The following is a 17,500-nucleotide window of genomic DNA, read 5'->3' on the forward strand; positions in this document are numbered from 1 at the left end:
ATGCTTCTTGAATATTTCCATGTTTCGTCAAGGTCACCCTCTCAAGTTAATGTTCAGTCCATCTTTATGAAAGGCTAACGCTCACTTTTTGTAGCCGAGATGTCACATCTTGTCTTTACTACGGGGATAAATGCAGAGGAGGGGGTTCTCGCAACCCTTGCACTTCACCACACGCAGAGAATGCAGTGCTGGTGTCCTTCATATCCACTGCCACAGTGGATAGCATCATCATCATCGTCTTCGTCTTCGTCTTCTTTTCTTCTTCTTTTAAATTATTATTATTATTATTATTATTATTATTATTATTATTATTATTATTATTATTATTATTACTACTACTACTTTTACTTGTTATTGTTGTTACGTCATTAAGTTTTCTATTGATAATGTTGTCATTGCTGTTACTACTGTTGCTAGTGCATGGAATGGTTCCCACCACATACTGACGCACTGCTCGTGAGTTACACAGTCAAGTGACAGTGCCATCACTGCGGGTGTTTTACTGCCGACCTTCCAACCTTGGACAAAATTTTCCTGGCCATGTAAAAGTCACGTGCAGGACTAATCGCCTTGAGCGCCACTGAAGGCAGCTGTACACTCTCACACAATGTATTGTTTTCAGACAATACATGATGTGCTACAGTGTCTTGACCATCATATTGTTCATGATTATATCTATTATTTAGACTTGATATCCTTGCCTCGTCTAAGATGCAATTAAGATGTTTAATAGCATGGATAAAATAACGAATATATGTTTATACAGAATCCGCCCTCTTCCTCTGTTTGTTTATTTAGAGAACCGTCCTCTTCACTGGCTGCTGCTCCCATACTCAGCGGTGCCCTTTTTGCCTCCTCTGCCCGCCTCGTGTTTCAAGGCGTTCACGTCACACAACCTTCTAGTCAATAACAGCTAATGTGACACTTGTTACTTCATTGCAGGTACGAGGAGGCTTGAACTGCTTAGCCACTGCTTTAGTTGTCTGTTGTGCCTTTTGGGGTTGTACTCCGGACCTGCACCATTAAGTTTAGTCACAGCAGTCAAAGAGCTAATTGCCCGACACAACGAATCCAGGTCTTGTCTGTTTCTCGCCACCTCTAAGTCTGTTATGTAACGTTCCAAGCCATCACTAGGACTATTTTCAAAAAGCCTCTGAGTTCACTGATCGGATTCTTACGACCGTTTTCTCCATAAATGAATCAGACAGTTTCATAAGCCATTACTGGAATCATTGAACCACCTTTAAAAACTCCATTACCTTCCACTATAGTTTGTTCTAAGAAGTCTAAATAAGACAACAGAACACTTGGGAATGCGGCTCCTAGTCCAATCACCAAAGGAAAGATATTGAGGAAAATTATCACCATTTCAAATACAGTGGTGCCTTGAATGGAGCAAGACTTATAGATCGGGAAGTCCTCCTGGTGTAAACTTCATATTTACTAATTCAGAAGGGCTTTCTCTAAATTTTTAAAGCTTTAAGTTCTTTCTTTGTTTATTTTTTTTCGTTTTGAGTTCTTTCTTTGTTTTTCTTTTCCTGGTGTCAATGTAGATTAGGTGGAAAATTCAATTCTGTGTAAAAGAAGTAATCATGAAAATGTGTAAGTAGAAACAAAACACGGAACTCATTGCACCTTACCTCACTGAACAATAAGGTGCGTGCCCTTGAGAGAGAGAGAGAGAGAGAGAGAGAGAGAGAGAGAGAGAGAGAGAGAGAGAGAGAGAGAGAGAGAGAGAGAGAGAGAGAGAGAGAGGAAAAATATAATCCCCTTTTAAGGTCTCATTAAGGCGTAAGAAAAAAGAAGCCGGTGCGGTGCTATGATCCTCCTCGCCAATTACCGCTGCTTACACCTCCTTACAGTGTGTGTGTGTGTGTGTGTGAGTGAGTGGGGAGGGGTTCATCCTCCCTATTACCTCCCTTCCCCCTTCCCTCCATGCCTCGTTCCTCCCTTTCTTCCCACCCTCTCCCTCCCTCACTCCCACCCACCCTCACTAATTATTTCTCCTTCCTTCCTTCATTCCCTCCCTCTCTCCTTTCCTCCTCTTTATTCTTTCGTTCTTTCTTTCTTTCTTTTTCTTTCTTTCTTTCTTCAATTCCTTCACGTTTTCTCTCTTATCCCTTCTTCCTCCTAGTTATGGTTCATGAGAGAGAGAGAGAGAGAGAGAGAGAGAGAGAGAGAGAGAGAGAGAGAGAGAGAGAGAGAGAGAGAGAGAGAGAGTAGGGATGAGAGGAGTGACAAGAGGGACCGTTCAGCGTGATTGTTTAGGGGCGTATTTATTTGATCGAGAGAGCCCCCATTAAGAGACGCGACTTCGACGTAAACACGGCAAAGGCTGGACTCCGGGGGTGTCGCTGGCTCATGGGCCCTGGTGAACGATACGTGGTGGGAAAGGCTGAAAACCTGTGAGTGACTTGTGCTGCTTCCCTCTGTGTGTGTATGTGTGTGTGTGTGAGGGGACGACATGTAAACAGTGCCAAACAGCAAGAGGCCGCCTCCCAGTCCTCGCCTCCTCACCCATACGCAATGCCCCTCAGGCCTCCGTGACGTGTAGTGGTGCGCATCTCTCGCCTCCTTCAGAGTGTGTAGTGGTGGTGGTGGTGCAGCTCTGGTGTTGTGGGAGGTGGTGGTGGTGGTGGTGGTGGTGGTGTGGGAGGTGAGGTGTGGCGGGCCCCTCCACCACCCCACGTCCAGGCGGCCCTCCCTCCCTCCCTCCCTCACTCCCTCTCTCGTCTTCTCTCTCTCTCTCTTCCGCCCTCCGACGTACTACTATTGGTGCCGCGAGTGGTGGCTGCCTGGGAGAGATTTCTCGAAGTGTTCCCCTGCCGTGCGCGGCGCCTTCAGGAATATTTTGTGGCAGAAGTTGGGCGCCTGGCGTGCGGAGGGCGGCGCGTGAGGCCCAGAGGTGCAGGTAAGGGGAGCTGAATCGTAGATCACATTAGAGGCTCAGATCTTTTTGAATGGCGGTGCATACGACGGTGAACTTGGGCTATTCTTGGCCCGGGTGTCAAGTTGACGAAAGAGTGAGTGATGTAGCGCCGCGCCCCTCAGCCAGGATGGTGTGCTGCTCACCTGCGGCAGGTACAGATTTGTCTCAGACGTGCCACTGGAGAAGCCACCGCCTCTCGTGGCTGCGGCAGATTGGTTTACGTGATACAGAGCTGAGACGTGGCAACCCCGCGGGGCACAAGCTCATGAATGGGTGGGTTGGGCACTGGGCCGCGCTCTGTTGCCACTACTTTCTCGTGCACCACGACACTGCCCGAGGCGCCTTGTGCAGGTCTGCTCTGTGTAGCCAGTCATTAGCCAGGTGATCCACGCGCTCTGCAACGTGGTTCAGGTGCTAACGAGATCCTGCGTCACGGGCCGCTGAGTAGTGTTACCGCGGGGCCGGAGACGTGTGGCACCTCGCGGGGCACTGCCTGCGCCTGGGCGTGAAGCAGGTGGCACACAGTTATAAATTTCTGAGGCTGTGTTTACTTCGGGGAACTACGAGGGGGGAGCGGATCGGGATCTCTCTCCCCCTCCCTCCCTCCCCATTGGCCGCCTCCCTTCCCGGGAGTGTCGCACGCCTGTGGCCGCCTGTGGCCGCCTGACCCTGAGGTGCGGCCCACACGCGGGGCATGCACATGCCAGTCCTTGACGACCACAGCTCCTCCTTCATTGCCTTGCCATCCTTTAAGTCTAGGAAGCTCCATGCGTGGCGTGCGCGTCACGTACCACTCTTCCCCTCCCTCAGCTGTGCTACACGTGACTCATAAATTTACTCTCGGTGACACTAATATATTTAGTGAGTGCATGTAACACTCTGGCGAGGCTGTACCCGTACGTCATACATCTACGTGTCTCTTGCTGGTGCTGTTTCGGCCACGATACTTGTTTGTACTGCATGCTCGTGTGGTCGTCACACGAGCATGCAGTACATGCATGGCAACGGTCAGTGTACTTCTAGGAAATAGTATTAAATTTGACAGGAGGAATTGCCATCGTCATCATGCGAGTAGCCGTCTTCGCGTTGGCGTTTGGTTGGCAGTGGTGTGGAGCAGGTGAGGTAACAAGGCAGGGCGGCAGGCGTGTATTGTTTGCAGGTATAGTTGTTTGCACGTAGCAGGGGAAGGAAGGGGACAGCTGCTTCCCGGGGACCACAGGTTACCTAAGAGCCGCAGGGCGTGGCACGGTGGCACCCACACTGGCTTGTCTCTGTGACTCCCCACACCCTTCCGCCCATCACCTCTGCCTTACCCTCGCGTTCTCGCTGCCCCATCTTTTTGCTCCTTGCCCCCCAACACACTCCCTCGGCAGGCACACTGTGAGGTCTCCGGCAGCCTCTCATTCATCCCCTTCTTCCTCCTCCTCCACTACGTCAGTCTTCGTACACACCTCACCCTTTCATCTCTGACCTATACTTCCCCTCACCCAGCCAAACACACAGCCACCCACCCACCCTTCCATTCACCTCTGGCCTTACTCGTCTCCGCCCTTAACGCTCCTTCCCTCCCTCCCACACACATGCACGCACTCCCTCACAGTGTCACTATCATGTATCACTCCTCTTCCTCCTCCGCCGCCCTCTCATCCATATGATAATAAAAATAATAAAAATAACTCGACCATTAAAAAAAAAAAAAATTAGAAACTTCTCCTGTCTCAATTTATCCACGTTTTTACCCCTGCTTCATCTTCCTTAGGTATTTCCACTTTTCCTCCTTACCCTTCTTTTTCCCCTCCTCCCCTCCTCTCCCGCGTCCCTCCCTCTCCCTCTCCCAGCGGGCACCTTGAAGCACAGCGCCCCCGCCTGTTCCTGATTGCTGTGTTGGGTTGCGAGCCAATAAAACCCCATTAATCGGTGTGGCTTTATTATTTTTGTCGCTGATAACTCCATTTAGACTCCCAGGAAGCAGAGAGAGAGAGAGAGAGAGAGAGAGAGAGAGAGAGAGAGAGAGAGAGAGAGAGAGAGAGAGAGAGAGAGAGAGGTTTTCAGCGTTTAGCTTCTTGAATTAATTTTGTGTGTTTGTTTTTTGCCTGAAGTGTGCGGTGCATTAGTGTCCGTTCAGTGTTTGTGTGTCGCCCTGTGTTTGTTTCCCCTTGGGTCAGGTGGTGCCTTGGAGAGGAGGAGCGCGAGGAGAAAGAGGGAAGAGGTGGTGGTGTTAGTGGTGATTATAAGGGTGGGGTGGTATTGTGTATTCGGTGGTAGGTGAAAATGCCATTGGTGATAGATGGGGAGAGAGACAGAGACAGAGACAGAGACAGAGAGAGAGAGAGAGAGAGAGAGAGAGAGAGAGAGAGAGAGAGAGAGAGAGAGAGAGAGAGAGAGAGAGAGAGAGCTGTCACTCATCTCTGTTTACATCCCAGCCTTGATTTTTCTCTCCGTCTGGTCTGTCAGCATCGTCAGGTCAGCTCTTCACCTCAGCACTACTTCACTCACTCACCCACCCACTCACTCAAACAGGCTAGTCAGCGGCATCGTTCGCTAGTGCTGTGTTATGACGAAGCTGGAGTGCTTTCTGGGTCATCTGAAGTGAGTTAATATTATGACTGCAGCACGTACTACCCGGGTGTGCTGCTCCGGGCGCTTCTTTGTGGTAGAGGTGACTGGGGGGAAGGGGGAAGGAGGTGAAGTTGCCGTCGCCGCCCCAGGGTGTGGTCGCCCCCGCGCCTCTGTGTGTACTCCGCTAACCTCAATCCTTGGCGGGTTATTTTTGCCCTCACGCCGCGGGAGGGACTAAAACACACACACACACACACACACACACACACACACACACACACACACACACACACACACACACGGATAGATAGACAGATAGACAGATACTTTATTGACCACAAAACCTGTTGAATACATAAGATGATATGAACATTGATAAATGGTCCAATTATATGCGTAAATTAAATTAAATACTTGTGTGTGGCGCAGACATTCTCAGGAATAAGACGGGATATCCAACTCTTATTCAAAATATAAACACAATCACAAGCATAAAAGATAGAGCAAAAAATAAAAGGATTAAAGAGTGAAACACACACACACACACACACACACACACACACACACACACACACACACACACACACACACACACACACACACACACACACACACGCGCGCGCGCCGTAACCGGTAAGTTGTGGAGGTGCTATCTATTTGTGCAGCAAGCAATGTGTAGGAGTGAGCTGCTCCTAATGGAACTAGCAGTCTGTCTGGCCTGCCTTCCCATGTTTGTATCTCCTTCAGTATTACAGCAAGTGTGTGTGTGTGTGTGTGTGTGTGTAGTGGTTGGTTGCCTGCATGTTTCCTCCCTTCACGAAACACTGTCCTTGAGCCCCTGGTCATCCCCGTCCCAACGCTGTCCATGGAAATCTCGCGCCTGCCAGATGGTGGAGGTTGTGCGCCGCACGTACTACGTACAAATGCCACTGCAACCCGTGGTCCTCGTCACGTACAAGATGTTCCCAGCGCACAGTGAATGCAGCGACAGTGAAAAATATACGACCATTGTTGTAAACGTTTTTATAAGTTAGCGACGAAAGTGCCCATCAGGTAGGTTGTTACAAAGGGCCTGCAGTGGTGGGTTCTACGTGGGGCTCGTCGGTTCCAATTAGCCGTGCTGCGTGAGAGAAAGAAAAATCAGGAAGTATGCCAATGAAGGTTGACCGCGAAGCCTCGATTGGATGGAGGAATAATGTACTGCTGCACAAGGTTTTATTCTTGAAGTACGTTTTTTCCCCCACACGCCACCCTGCATTACGAGTATGATGCACAAAGCGATGCCGCTAATCCAGTGGTGTGGCCTGAAAGGGCAATTGTGGCACGGGTGTTGCTTCTGTCCTGTGTGAGGGCGCGAGCCATTTCTCAGCGTGACGTATGTTGTTGGTTACGCGGTGTGTGGAGTCTCTTTTTTTATGAGGATAATGTTACCCTCAACCCTGCCCTGTCCTCCCTCAAGCGCTAAGAAGCAGTCACGCAGGAAGCCCTGCAGCGCCTCTCCATGCCCCCCATCCTCCATACACTCGCCTGAGGGCCTCCCCTACATAATGAGTGCTGCCATGACTGATGCTGTGCTGTTATTACAACCACCGTGTGCTGGAGGCCGTCAAGGCGAAACGTAGTACATTCACCGTTCACCCAAAGCCTTTGTATTACATAAATTTGTTTTACGGTCACCCGTATTACATAAATCCTTCCCAGTTTCTTTCTACAACATTCAAGGTTTACGTACATCTCCACGCATGTTCAGGCCAAACGTTCCAGAGTCCCAGCAACAAATATCTTGGGCCCCCCAGTCTTGCCTGAGTTGTGGTAAGCGTGCCTTTGTGTTGGATTTGTTTCCTGGTGATGATTGGAATATAAAGACGAAGATTCAAGGTCACACAGGTGGAATCCTTGCATGTTTCCACTCAGATGATCTTCCTACCTTTTAATATTTCTTATTAGGCGTGTTATTCGTACCCACTAATGAACCCAGATGGTGAAGACAGTGCTAACGGGCGCAGCGGGGCTTGAAAATAGCAACTGGAAATATTGAATTGTTAGATTGGTATCGAAACAAGAGTATGTTTAGGTCAGTCGATCTGTATGTCTGCCAATCTGTATATGTATCTAGGTATCCATTTGTGTATCCATCCACCTCCATGTTTACTTGTTTGTTCATCTCTCTGCCCACACGTGCACGTCTTTCCATATGCACCTGTGGCAGGGCAGCCTTACAAGGAGAGACCTCACCACCTGTACCTGCTTTTATGCATCAACATTTGGCCAACACGATGCAACAAAACTGCAAAGCAACAGCTTTTCTTTGCTTTCTTTTTTTTTTTTTTTTGCGTAGTTGTAGCCACTTCCATTTATCGAGACCGAGGAGGTGAATTGGGAACTCCACCTCTCTCTCTCTCTCTCTCTCTCTCCTCTCTCTCTCTCTCTCTCTCTCTCTCTCTCTCTCTCTCTCTCTCTCTCTCTCTCTCTCTCGTTTATATATATAGTTTAGATATATTTTTTTGTTTGAGTAAGTGTCTTTTATCTTTTCTTTCATCATCTTTCTCGGGTGTTAGTGCGGATGTTTTCAGCTTACAGCGGAGAGGCCAAGGTCTTCAGGTGAACGGAGGAGAACTAGGGCCCAAACATTGTTGGAAATTCTTATAAACACCCGCCACACAGTCTGTTGGAAAGAAATATGAAGCAATGCTATGTTTTTGCAGGAAATCGGTGAAGACTTCCAGAAGATAAATTGACTTTTATAAAAAAAAAAAAAAAAAAAACTAGCAATGATTTTCCTCTAACCTTAAAAGATTCTGAGTGAAATAAAACATGTCAAAGAGAGATTTACATATGTTCTCTTGAGGTAAACGAATTTTTGCAAGAAAATAGCTCCAAAATCTTGGGAACAGTTCCAGGAGATAAGTCATCTCCTATGAAGAAATCCGACCGTATAAACGATTTTTCTTAGTTTCGAAATCTCGTGAATAAAGAAAAAAAAAAAAAACATCATTGAGAAAGATCTTTTCCTGTGAAGTCAACGAGATTGTATATGATATCTCTGAAACGTTTTTTACCAGAAATTATACCAAAACAGCATACAAAAAGCGACTTCAGTACAAAAAAATATCAGAAACATTGAGTACAAATTGTTACATTCATGGGAGCTGCACCGAGCAAGAAGCGAGCAGCGCCTCGAGTGGGCCAAGGACTCTTTTTGCCGCGGTGCTGCCAGTCCTCGCCGCAACAAAAGCCTCCCCTGCAGGACGTCGCGGCGCACCTGAAGACTGCATCTCAATGTTCGTAACTTTTGACCTCAGCCAATCACGAATCTTTTCATCCCTGATCTTTGGTAGGGGAGGTCGTTCATTTGTTTAATATTCTGTTTTTATTGCCCTCGGTTCACGACGAGGCTCTCAACTTTTAGCTCTTCGTAGAGGTCTTTTCCTTTTGGAGTGCTCGGCAGGAACCCATGCGTCGTTTTCTTTGTCTTCACGGGATACAGTAATATGCAGCACTTCAGTTGATTAATTTATTCTTTGGAAGTATGTTTACCAAAGAGTCAAAAATACGTCTCTGTTTCTTTTAGTTTTCGATTCCCGGGAAAATCTATTCCTTTTTTCTTTTTTAATAGATAAAAAAGATAGCAGTATTCTTTTCTTGTGATCTATTGCTGCCAGGACTGACTCGCTGTACCTTTTTCTTCGAACTATTCAAAAGTTTTCTTTCAACTACAAAACTTAGTGTACCAGTATGCCACAGGATTCGTCGTTTTCTTTTCCTCGAATCGGGTTTGATTCGCTAAAGGCTTTGTTCAGTGCCCTGCTGGTGTAGAGGTGAGGAGCGGCAGCTGAATGGAGTGGTGCGGCTTCTTGCAGTGTCATGAATAGACTGTTTAAGTGTTGTGTTTTGTTGGTTCATGGAAGCAACTGAAGTGTTATTGCGTGTTTCAGTGACGAGCATGAACTTCTATATGTTTTTTTTTTCTTGTTTTTGTTTGATAGGAATCGAAATTGATCGGGTTTTTGGAATTTGTGTACTTTGTGTATAAAAGTTCCATTAATGATTTCAAGTTAAAGTCGGTGTACTCTGTCCTTAGTTTTATTTTGTGTGGTGTGTGTAGCTCACAACACTGGGGAGCGACACTGAGGCGTGAGGGAAAGATATTGTCAGAAGTTGTATCTGAAATTGAGAGAGAGAGAGAGAGAGAGAGAGAGAGAGAGAGAGAGAGAGAGAGAGAGAGAGAGAGAGAGAGAGAGAGAGAGAGAGAGAGAGAGAGAGTATAACTTTTAACTTGCACATTACATGATTAGGAAATAGGAATGTGTAGGAGCTGTGTAGTGTCACGTACGAGTTCAGTATTCAAAAGAGGAAAAAAATTACCGCCTCGAGTGCCTTCTAAACAACCTCCCCAAGACATTTTCTTTGTCAGCAGTGTGTTGAATTAGGTGAGCAAGTGTTACATACGCCGGGTTTATGAGGGGAATTTGTCTTCGAAAATGGACATAATGACACAGTGAGTCTTGTGCAGCAACAAGAGACAGCCTGAGGAAGACTCGTGTGTGTGTGTATGTGTGTATGTGCCTGAGGAAGACTCGTGTGTGTGTGTGTGTATGTGTGTATGTGTGTGTGTGTGTGTGTGTGTGTGTGTGTGTGTGTGTGTGTGTGTGTGTGTGTGTGTGTGTGTGTGTGCGCGCGCGTAATTCAACCCATGCACAGTTTTCAGAAGAATCACATGCGGGAATGTTCACAGTTGCACCTTCCTAGATAAAACTGAGCACACATACAGCAGTCTGATCTATGGATGAGACTCAGAACTTTCACCCACCCCACATGCACTCCATTCTCTTACTGAAGGAGACAGTAACTGCTCGCTCGTCACTGAACACCTCATATCATCTAAGTGTGGCGTCTCCCTTTTCTTCTTTGTTTCCTCTCTCCTGCTCTTGTCTTCCCTTTCCGTGTTCTTGCATCATCCTTACTGGGAATCTCTCCATAAGAATGCAAGAGATGGTGGTGGTGATGACAGTTACTTGTTTCTTATGCGTCCTTTTATGTTACTTGCTGCTCGTGTGTCTGGAGAGAGGGAGTGGGGAGACACGTGCTGCAGTATATGCAAGAAAAGGAAAGGGTCGGGGGTCTAGGGGTTGGGGCAATAGGGTAGATGTCACAGGAAGGTTAGGAAGGTCAAGGCAAGAAAACTACTAGCCGAATACATACACACACACACACACACACACACACACACACACACACACACACACGTAAGTAGTTAAGAAGCAAGTAAATAATTGTCATCATCATCATCATCATCATCATCATCATCATCATCATACATCCTTACCCGAATAGACTAATTCTGTGTAAGGAAGATGTAAGGAAGCAGAGGAGAAAAAGGAGAAGAGAAGGAATGAAAGAATGAAGGAAAAGAAGAAAGTAAAATTAAAGGGACAAGAACTGAGGAGATAAAGGAGATGAGGAAGATGACGAGATGATGAGATGACGACATGAGGAACTGGGAGACGAAACACAATGAAAGAAAAGGAAGAGGGACAAGAAGAGGAGAAGGAAAGCAGGAAAAGAATGAGGACGAGGAGTAGTTAACAAACACTGAAAAGAAAGACTGAGTTGAATAGAATAAAAAAAGAAAATAGTCGAAGCAGCAAAGGACAATAAGAAAGAATAAGGGAAACGAAGAGGAAAGGAAGAGAAGAGAAGAGAAGTCACAGAAATAAGAGTGGGAAAAGAGAAGAAAGGAGAGGAAAGAATTAAGAAAACAAGTAGAAAAGGAAGAGAAGAGAAGAGAAGTCACAGAAATAAGAGTAAGAAGAGAGAAAGAGGAAGAAGGAGAACGAATAGAAAAGAAAGATGAGACAAGTCAGAAATTAATAGCGCGAGGAAACACCAGAATGGGCCAGTACATGTCAGTCAGCAGGGAGCAGGTCGTAAAAGTTGTGACAATGAGGAACGCTGAGGAGTTAGTGAGTGCGTGAGTGCGTGAGTGAGTGAGTGAGTGAGTGAGTGAGTAACCAAGTGAGTGACAAACATCTGGCACTGACCACTCTTCCAGTGTAGAATTAGCTGTAGAGATGGTGACTATATGAGTAAGTAACGTGAGTGTTGAGGGCAGAGGAAGAGAAGTACATGTAGTAGTGGTGGTGGTGGTAGTATCTGGTAATTTGCTGTCTTAATATAAGTTTAAGTGGCGAGATGAAGTAATAAGGAATGAGTAAAGTGAGGGAAGTGTATCTCATCGAGGTGTGTAAGTGTAAGAGAGAGAGAGAGAGAGAGAGAGAGAGAGAGAGAGAGAGAGAGAGAGAGAGAGAGAGAGAGAGAGAGAGAGAGAGAGAGTGTGTGTATAGCATGTGGGGTGTGGGTGGGAGGCAGAGCGGCTATAGACCATCTGCAGCACCACACGTCTTAAATATTGACTCACAAATGCGTGCCTGGTGGGGATATTGGCCCAGGCACAAAGACCCTTCTGACCACACTGTTACACCACCACCACCACCACCACTACCACCACCACTACCACCACCACCACCATCACCACTGCCACTGTTATCAGCGTTTCCTGCACTACCATTATGTCTGCCATCATCACCATCATTGCAACCACCACCACTAATGCCATCACCATCACATCTTTCAGGACCATGAACACCACTGCCACCACCACTATCACCCTCACTATCGTCATCATAGTACCATCATATACCACCACAATCACCACCACTGCCACCGTCACTTCTTCTTTTACATCATTACTCGTCACTGCCATAGCAACCACCACCACAACCACCATCACCACTATTCTGAAGTACTCTGACGTGTAGTTTTTAGGGACACAGATAACTTGATCACGTGATGTAGTGTCGAAAATTACGTAAGTGTGAGATTGAAGCGATACAGAGACAGCAGTGGCGTAATCCTTAACCTTGGTACACCTGCGATCCAATAACAGCACTTGAGACCCGTATTCATAAACGCTTTGCTTTCTCACCACGACAATTTTCAAAGGCCACACAGATGCTTAGTCAGGTTTTTAAGAGTGTATCACCTGTTAATAATCTAGAAATCTTGTTAATCTGTCGCTAGAACCATAAAAAAAAATATATATCCCTTAAAAATCCATGTCACTTCAACTAGAGCCTTTTGGAAGTGGTGGAGGTGCGGCGCAGAATTGTTTCAGAATATGGTCCCTTTTGAAGTTTCTCCGCATCGTGCATGTATTAACTCATTCCATCATATCACAGAACTCATAAAACTTCCTCTGGCACGTGGTGGTTCTTGGAAATAAACTGAATTCTCCATCACTGATCAGATTCGTCGAACTGAGATGTCAGCATTTCCGATTCATTCCCTCTGTGCTATTGTGGCGAAGGAAAATAACGTTTTGGCTTCAACCCTCTTAAGTCCTTGGGAATTCTAAAACAAGAAGAGAGGCAGGTAGGTCTCTGCTAGGTTGGATTGAATGTGTGTAAACATGCTACTTGTATGTTGTGGTGTTTTGTGTCTTGATGCGGGGGGAAGTGGGGCAGGGAGCGGCGGTGTCTGGTATCGCAAGGCCGTGGTGGCAAGCCCCTTCAGGACGCCTTCACCTTTTCCACTTTTTACAAGATGTTTTAGAGTTCCGGGTGATGACGGGAGGTGAGCGGGAAGCTGAGTGCCGGGAGTACTGCATGGGGGAGGGAGGAGGCTGAGGGAGGCGTGGCTGTGTGTGTGTGTGTGTGTGTGTGTGTGTGTGTGTGTGTGTGTGGTAATTAACAGACTGGCTTGAGGTGGCAAAGGATACACTGTGGCAAAACACCTCATGATGAAATAGGAAGTGTTGGGGATAAATGAATTTAGAAAGGAAGAGGAGGAGGAGGAGGAGGAGGAGGAGGAGGAGGAGGAGAAGGAGGAGGAGCTTCTTCCTCTATTAGTTAGACACAACAACTGGACATGTTGACTTCACGTACGGAGAGAGAGAGAGAGAGAGAGAGAGAGAGAGAGAGAGAGAGAGAGAGAGAGAGAGAGAGAGAGAGAGAGAGAGAGAGAGATTTCTGAAAAAAAGAAAAAAGAAAGGAAGCGAATGAAGAGAAACGAGAAATCACTCTTTTGCCTAATTGTGTTTCTCGTGTGTGTGTGTGTGTGTGTGTGTGTGTGTGTGTGTGTGTGTGTGTGTGTGTGTACCAAGTCTCGCCTCACGTAGTTCTCAGCGTTATTTACTGGTGACTTGGCTGAGCACACACAAACACTCCTAACACTGTTCATGCCATCAAGCAGCAGTGTGCACCGTGTTAAGTTAATAAGCGTTCTGATACACTCTGACTGCATTTATTTTCTTTGTTTGTTACTCACTCCATTCTCCTTCTATCCTCCAAGAGTCTTACTAAGGACCATAATATTTAACGTCCTATTCCCGGAAGAACCTAATCGTGTAGAAAAGTGTTCCTTGCAGCCAGTGAAAGAGAAAGGATTTGTTAAAACGCTGGATCGTATTTCTAAAGATTTCGTCGTCCCATCTCTTGCTTTTAACATTTTCTAGTTGAAGTTAGAGATTTCCAAAGATGTTTTTCCTGTTTCTAGTGATTGTTTAACAAGGATTGTACATCATTACTATGAAAAGCACGCGTGAAAACCCGACTTACCATCTCTGTGGATTTTGAAATTAGTCCTCATATAACGAGAAAACAAAGCTTCTAAGAGTAAGAGCCATAGAGGGAAGCTCCAGTTCTTAGGCTTTGCTTTTCTAGAATTGTGTACCTTCCTTTCATTCTTTATATTTATAGTAAGCAGTACAGAACTCTTCCTGGCGCGGTGGCCTCTTTTGGGGAAGGTGCAGGTGTAGGCGTCGCCAGGTGTGACATAGAGGACTGACAACACTCACAGGTCTCTTTTTGTAACGAGTTAGCATGTAAAAGATGTACTACATGTCTGTTTTCATGTTTGTGTGTGTGTGTGTGTGTGTGCGGACATGTAAAGTGTGCGTGTTTCCTTAGCGTGCATCACTCCTTTTACATTGTTGGATGTGCTCGCTTGCCTACATTATTTTTACTTTTAGTTTGTTGTGTTTTCTTCGTACTTCATTGCGTTCATCTCACCCCGAAAGCAGAACCGTTGTAAAGACTTCATATGTTGTTTATTTTACATTGTATTGATTAGTTAATATCCCCCCGCTTCATGGTTCCTCAAGGATCATTCTCTATCCTCCTCCCCAATTACTGTAAGTCGGATCGTATTTACTCAAGAGGTGATTTCTTCCTCCGTCCAGCCCATGTGTTCTGTCAGCCGATCAATCTTTAACTCTCACTGCTAGACGATTTTTCCTACGACTATCTGTAAATATATCAACCCTTATTTTTGTACTTGTCTTTTAAATAGTAGCCGTCAAATAAATGAAACTAACTAGGTATTCTTTCGCTTCTCTCTCTCTTTCTGTCCTTGCAAACTTTTTTTTTTCACAGTTTTGGATGTTATCGGGTGAGCATAGCAGAGGAAGGGTTAAGGTAGTATAGGAGTGCCACTGACGGCGTTCACTGTGATCTCAGGAACCGCCTCCCTCTTCCTTGCGTCTGCTTGCCTGACGAGATGCTGACGAAGGGCTTGTACAATGGAGGCACAAATATCTACCCCCTCATTATTATTATTATTATTATTATTATTATTATTATTATTATTATTATTATTATTATTATTATTATTTATGTGTTGCCGATGATAGTAGTGGGTATATTTTTCTTTTTCTGTTCTGTTGTAGAGATTGTTGTATGGGTGTTGAAGTGTGTGTGTGTGTGTGTGTGTGTGTGTGTGTGTGTGTGTGTGTGTGTGTGTGTGTGTGTGTGTGTGTGTGTGTGTGTGTGTGTGTGTGTGTGTGTGTGTGTGTGTGTGTGTGTGAGAGAGAGAGAGAGAGAGAGAGAGAGAGAGAGAGAGAGAGAGAGAGAGAGAGAGAGAGAGAGAGCAATCTTGTATGTTAATGTTTGTCATATATGTCTGTGCAAACATGGGAGTGGTGCAATTGTCTCAAGTTGTTTAGGTCAGAGAGAGAGAGAGAGAGAGAGAGAGAGAGAGAGAGAGAGAGAGAGAGAGAGAGAGAGAGAGAGAGAGATTGTTTTGTATTCGTTGCTCTTTTTATTACTTGCGCGCTATATATGTCGAGGTGAAGGGTCACACCTCTCGTGTCGCCGCCTGTCTCGCCCACCACGTGATGACGCTCTCACGTGACCCGCAGACATAGCACTGTTCCCCCCCCCCAGCACTCTCTCTCTCTCTCTCTCTCTCTCTCTCTCTCTCTCTCTCTCTCTCTCTCTCTCTCTCTCTGTCTCTCTCTCTCTCTCTCTCTCTCTCTCTCTCTCTCTCTCTCTCTCTCTCTCTCTCTCTCTCTCTCTCTCTCTCTCTCTCTCTCTCTCTCTCTCTCTCTCTCTCTCTCTCTCTCTCTCTCTCTCTCTCTCTCTCTCTCTCTCTCTCTCTCTCTCTCTCTCTCTCTCTCTCTCTCTCTCTCTCTCTCTTATCAGGTGCTAACATTTGCCGGCCCACTGAAAGGAGGTTGTGATAAGAAGATGAATGAAGACGAAGTTTCATTGGCAAATAAAACAAAAAAAAGTGTCGTGAAAAGATTTCAATCAAAACTTTCACCAAAGGAAAAAGGGCTGCAATAATTTCTTTCCACTAGATCTGGCACATGATCGAAAATCTGGAGTCTTACCAAAGTCATGAAACGAAATTACAAAAGCGAGGAAATAACTCTGTATAATATGTAAGAGATAAGAAAGTTGAGAATATCTTTTCCAGTATTAAAACAAAAAGGTGGGCAAGATCAGGACACGTGGTGCACCGGACAGATAACAGATGGGCAGTAAGAATAACGGAATGACAACCCACGGATGATAAAAGGAAGTCCAAGCAGATAGAGAACTGAATAGATAGAAGAATGAGATAAAATTTGCTGGTGGAATACAAGGAGAACAGATAGAGACGAATGGGGAGGGTGGCTGGTTGGGAGTGGCCGCAGTCTTGCAATGGAGTCACAGGTGTTAAACTAGTACATGCCTTCATTCCTGGTTCTCCTTATTCTTTTTATCTCTTTTTCTTTCCTCCTTGTTCTTGTTCTCTCCCAAGTGCTTTCCTGTCTTTCTTAGTGCGTGTTCCTGGTGTGAGTCAGATCTCTGGCATGGCTCGTGTGTGTGTGTGTGTGTGTGTGTGTGTGTGTGTGTGCGCTTGCGTCTGCTTGTTTAATGGAAGGTAATAACAGCTCTGGACATCGTGACGTCAGAACTAGCATTATGTGGAGATGTTTAGATTTTTCAGTGTTTATGGTTCCCAGTGTGTGTGTGTGTGTGTGTGTGTGTGTGTGTGTGTAGCACAAACTACAATTGTGTCTGGCAAGTTTTCAGTCCTCTAACAAGACATAATTATGTTATCCACCCACGTTAGATGAGATTATCACACACTTCTGTACTCGAGGACTCCCATTAGTCTGTCAGTCACTTAGGCGGTGCTTCTCTCGCCCGGCTTTCAGGGCTTTCAGGCGCGCGATTACTTAAGGAACCCAAACATTTTCACTGACAACCACTCTTCATCTACTAGACTTGTTGTGCATATCACGTCCCATCCCAGCCCATCCCAACGCATCAGATAAAAAAAAAAATAAATAAATAAAAAAATCGAGCCGCTTCCCGTCAATGGGCACAAAGCGCGCAGCTCTCATTCTGTCAGTCAGCCTGAAGCAATGCAAGCCAGCAAGCCAGCCAGCCAGCCCGCGGGTTACTCAGTAGTTGGTTCTCATGGCTATGTGTGGCTTTCCTGCTTAATTACTGAACAGAGGCTGGCATAGGGCATTTACTTACACATCCAGCTTCGAAGTAATATTGAGAAAACATGGGAGAGAGAGAGAGAGAGAGAGAGAGAGAGAGAGAGAGAGAGAGAGAGAGAGAGAGAGAGAGAGAGAGAGAGAGAGAGAGAGAGAGAGAGAATGTTTGTTTGTTTGTTTGTTTGTTTTGATGTATGTAGCGCCACAGTCTGTCACATGGATTTCTGCCCAGTACGTTC

Source organism: Scylla paramamosain, chromosome 4 (genome assembly GCF_035594125.1).
Source record: "Scylla paramamosain isolate STU-SP2022 chromosome 4, ASM3559412v1, whole genome shotgun sequence".
Classification (NCBI taxonomy): domain Eukaryota; kingdom Metazoa; phylum Arthropoda; class Malacostraca; order Decapoda; family Portunidae; genus Scylla; species Scylla paramamosain.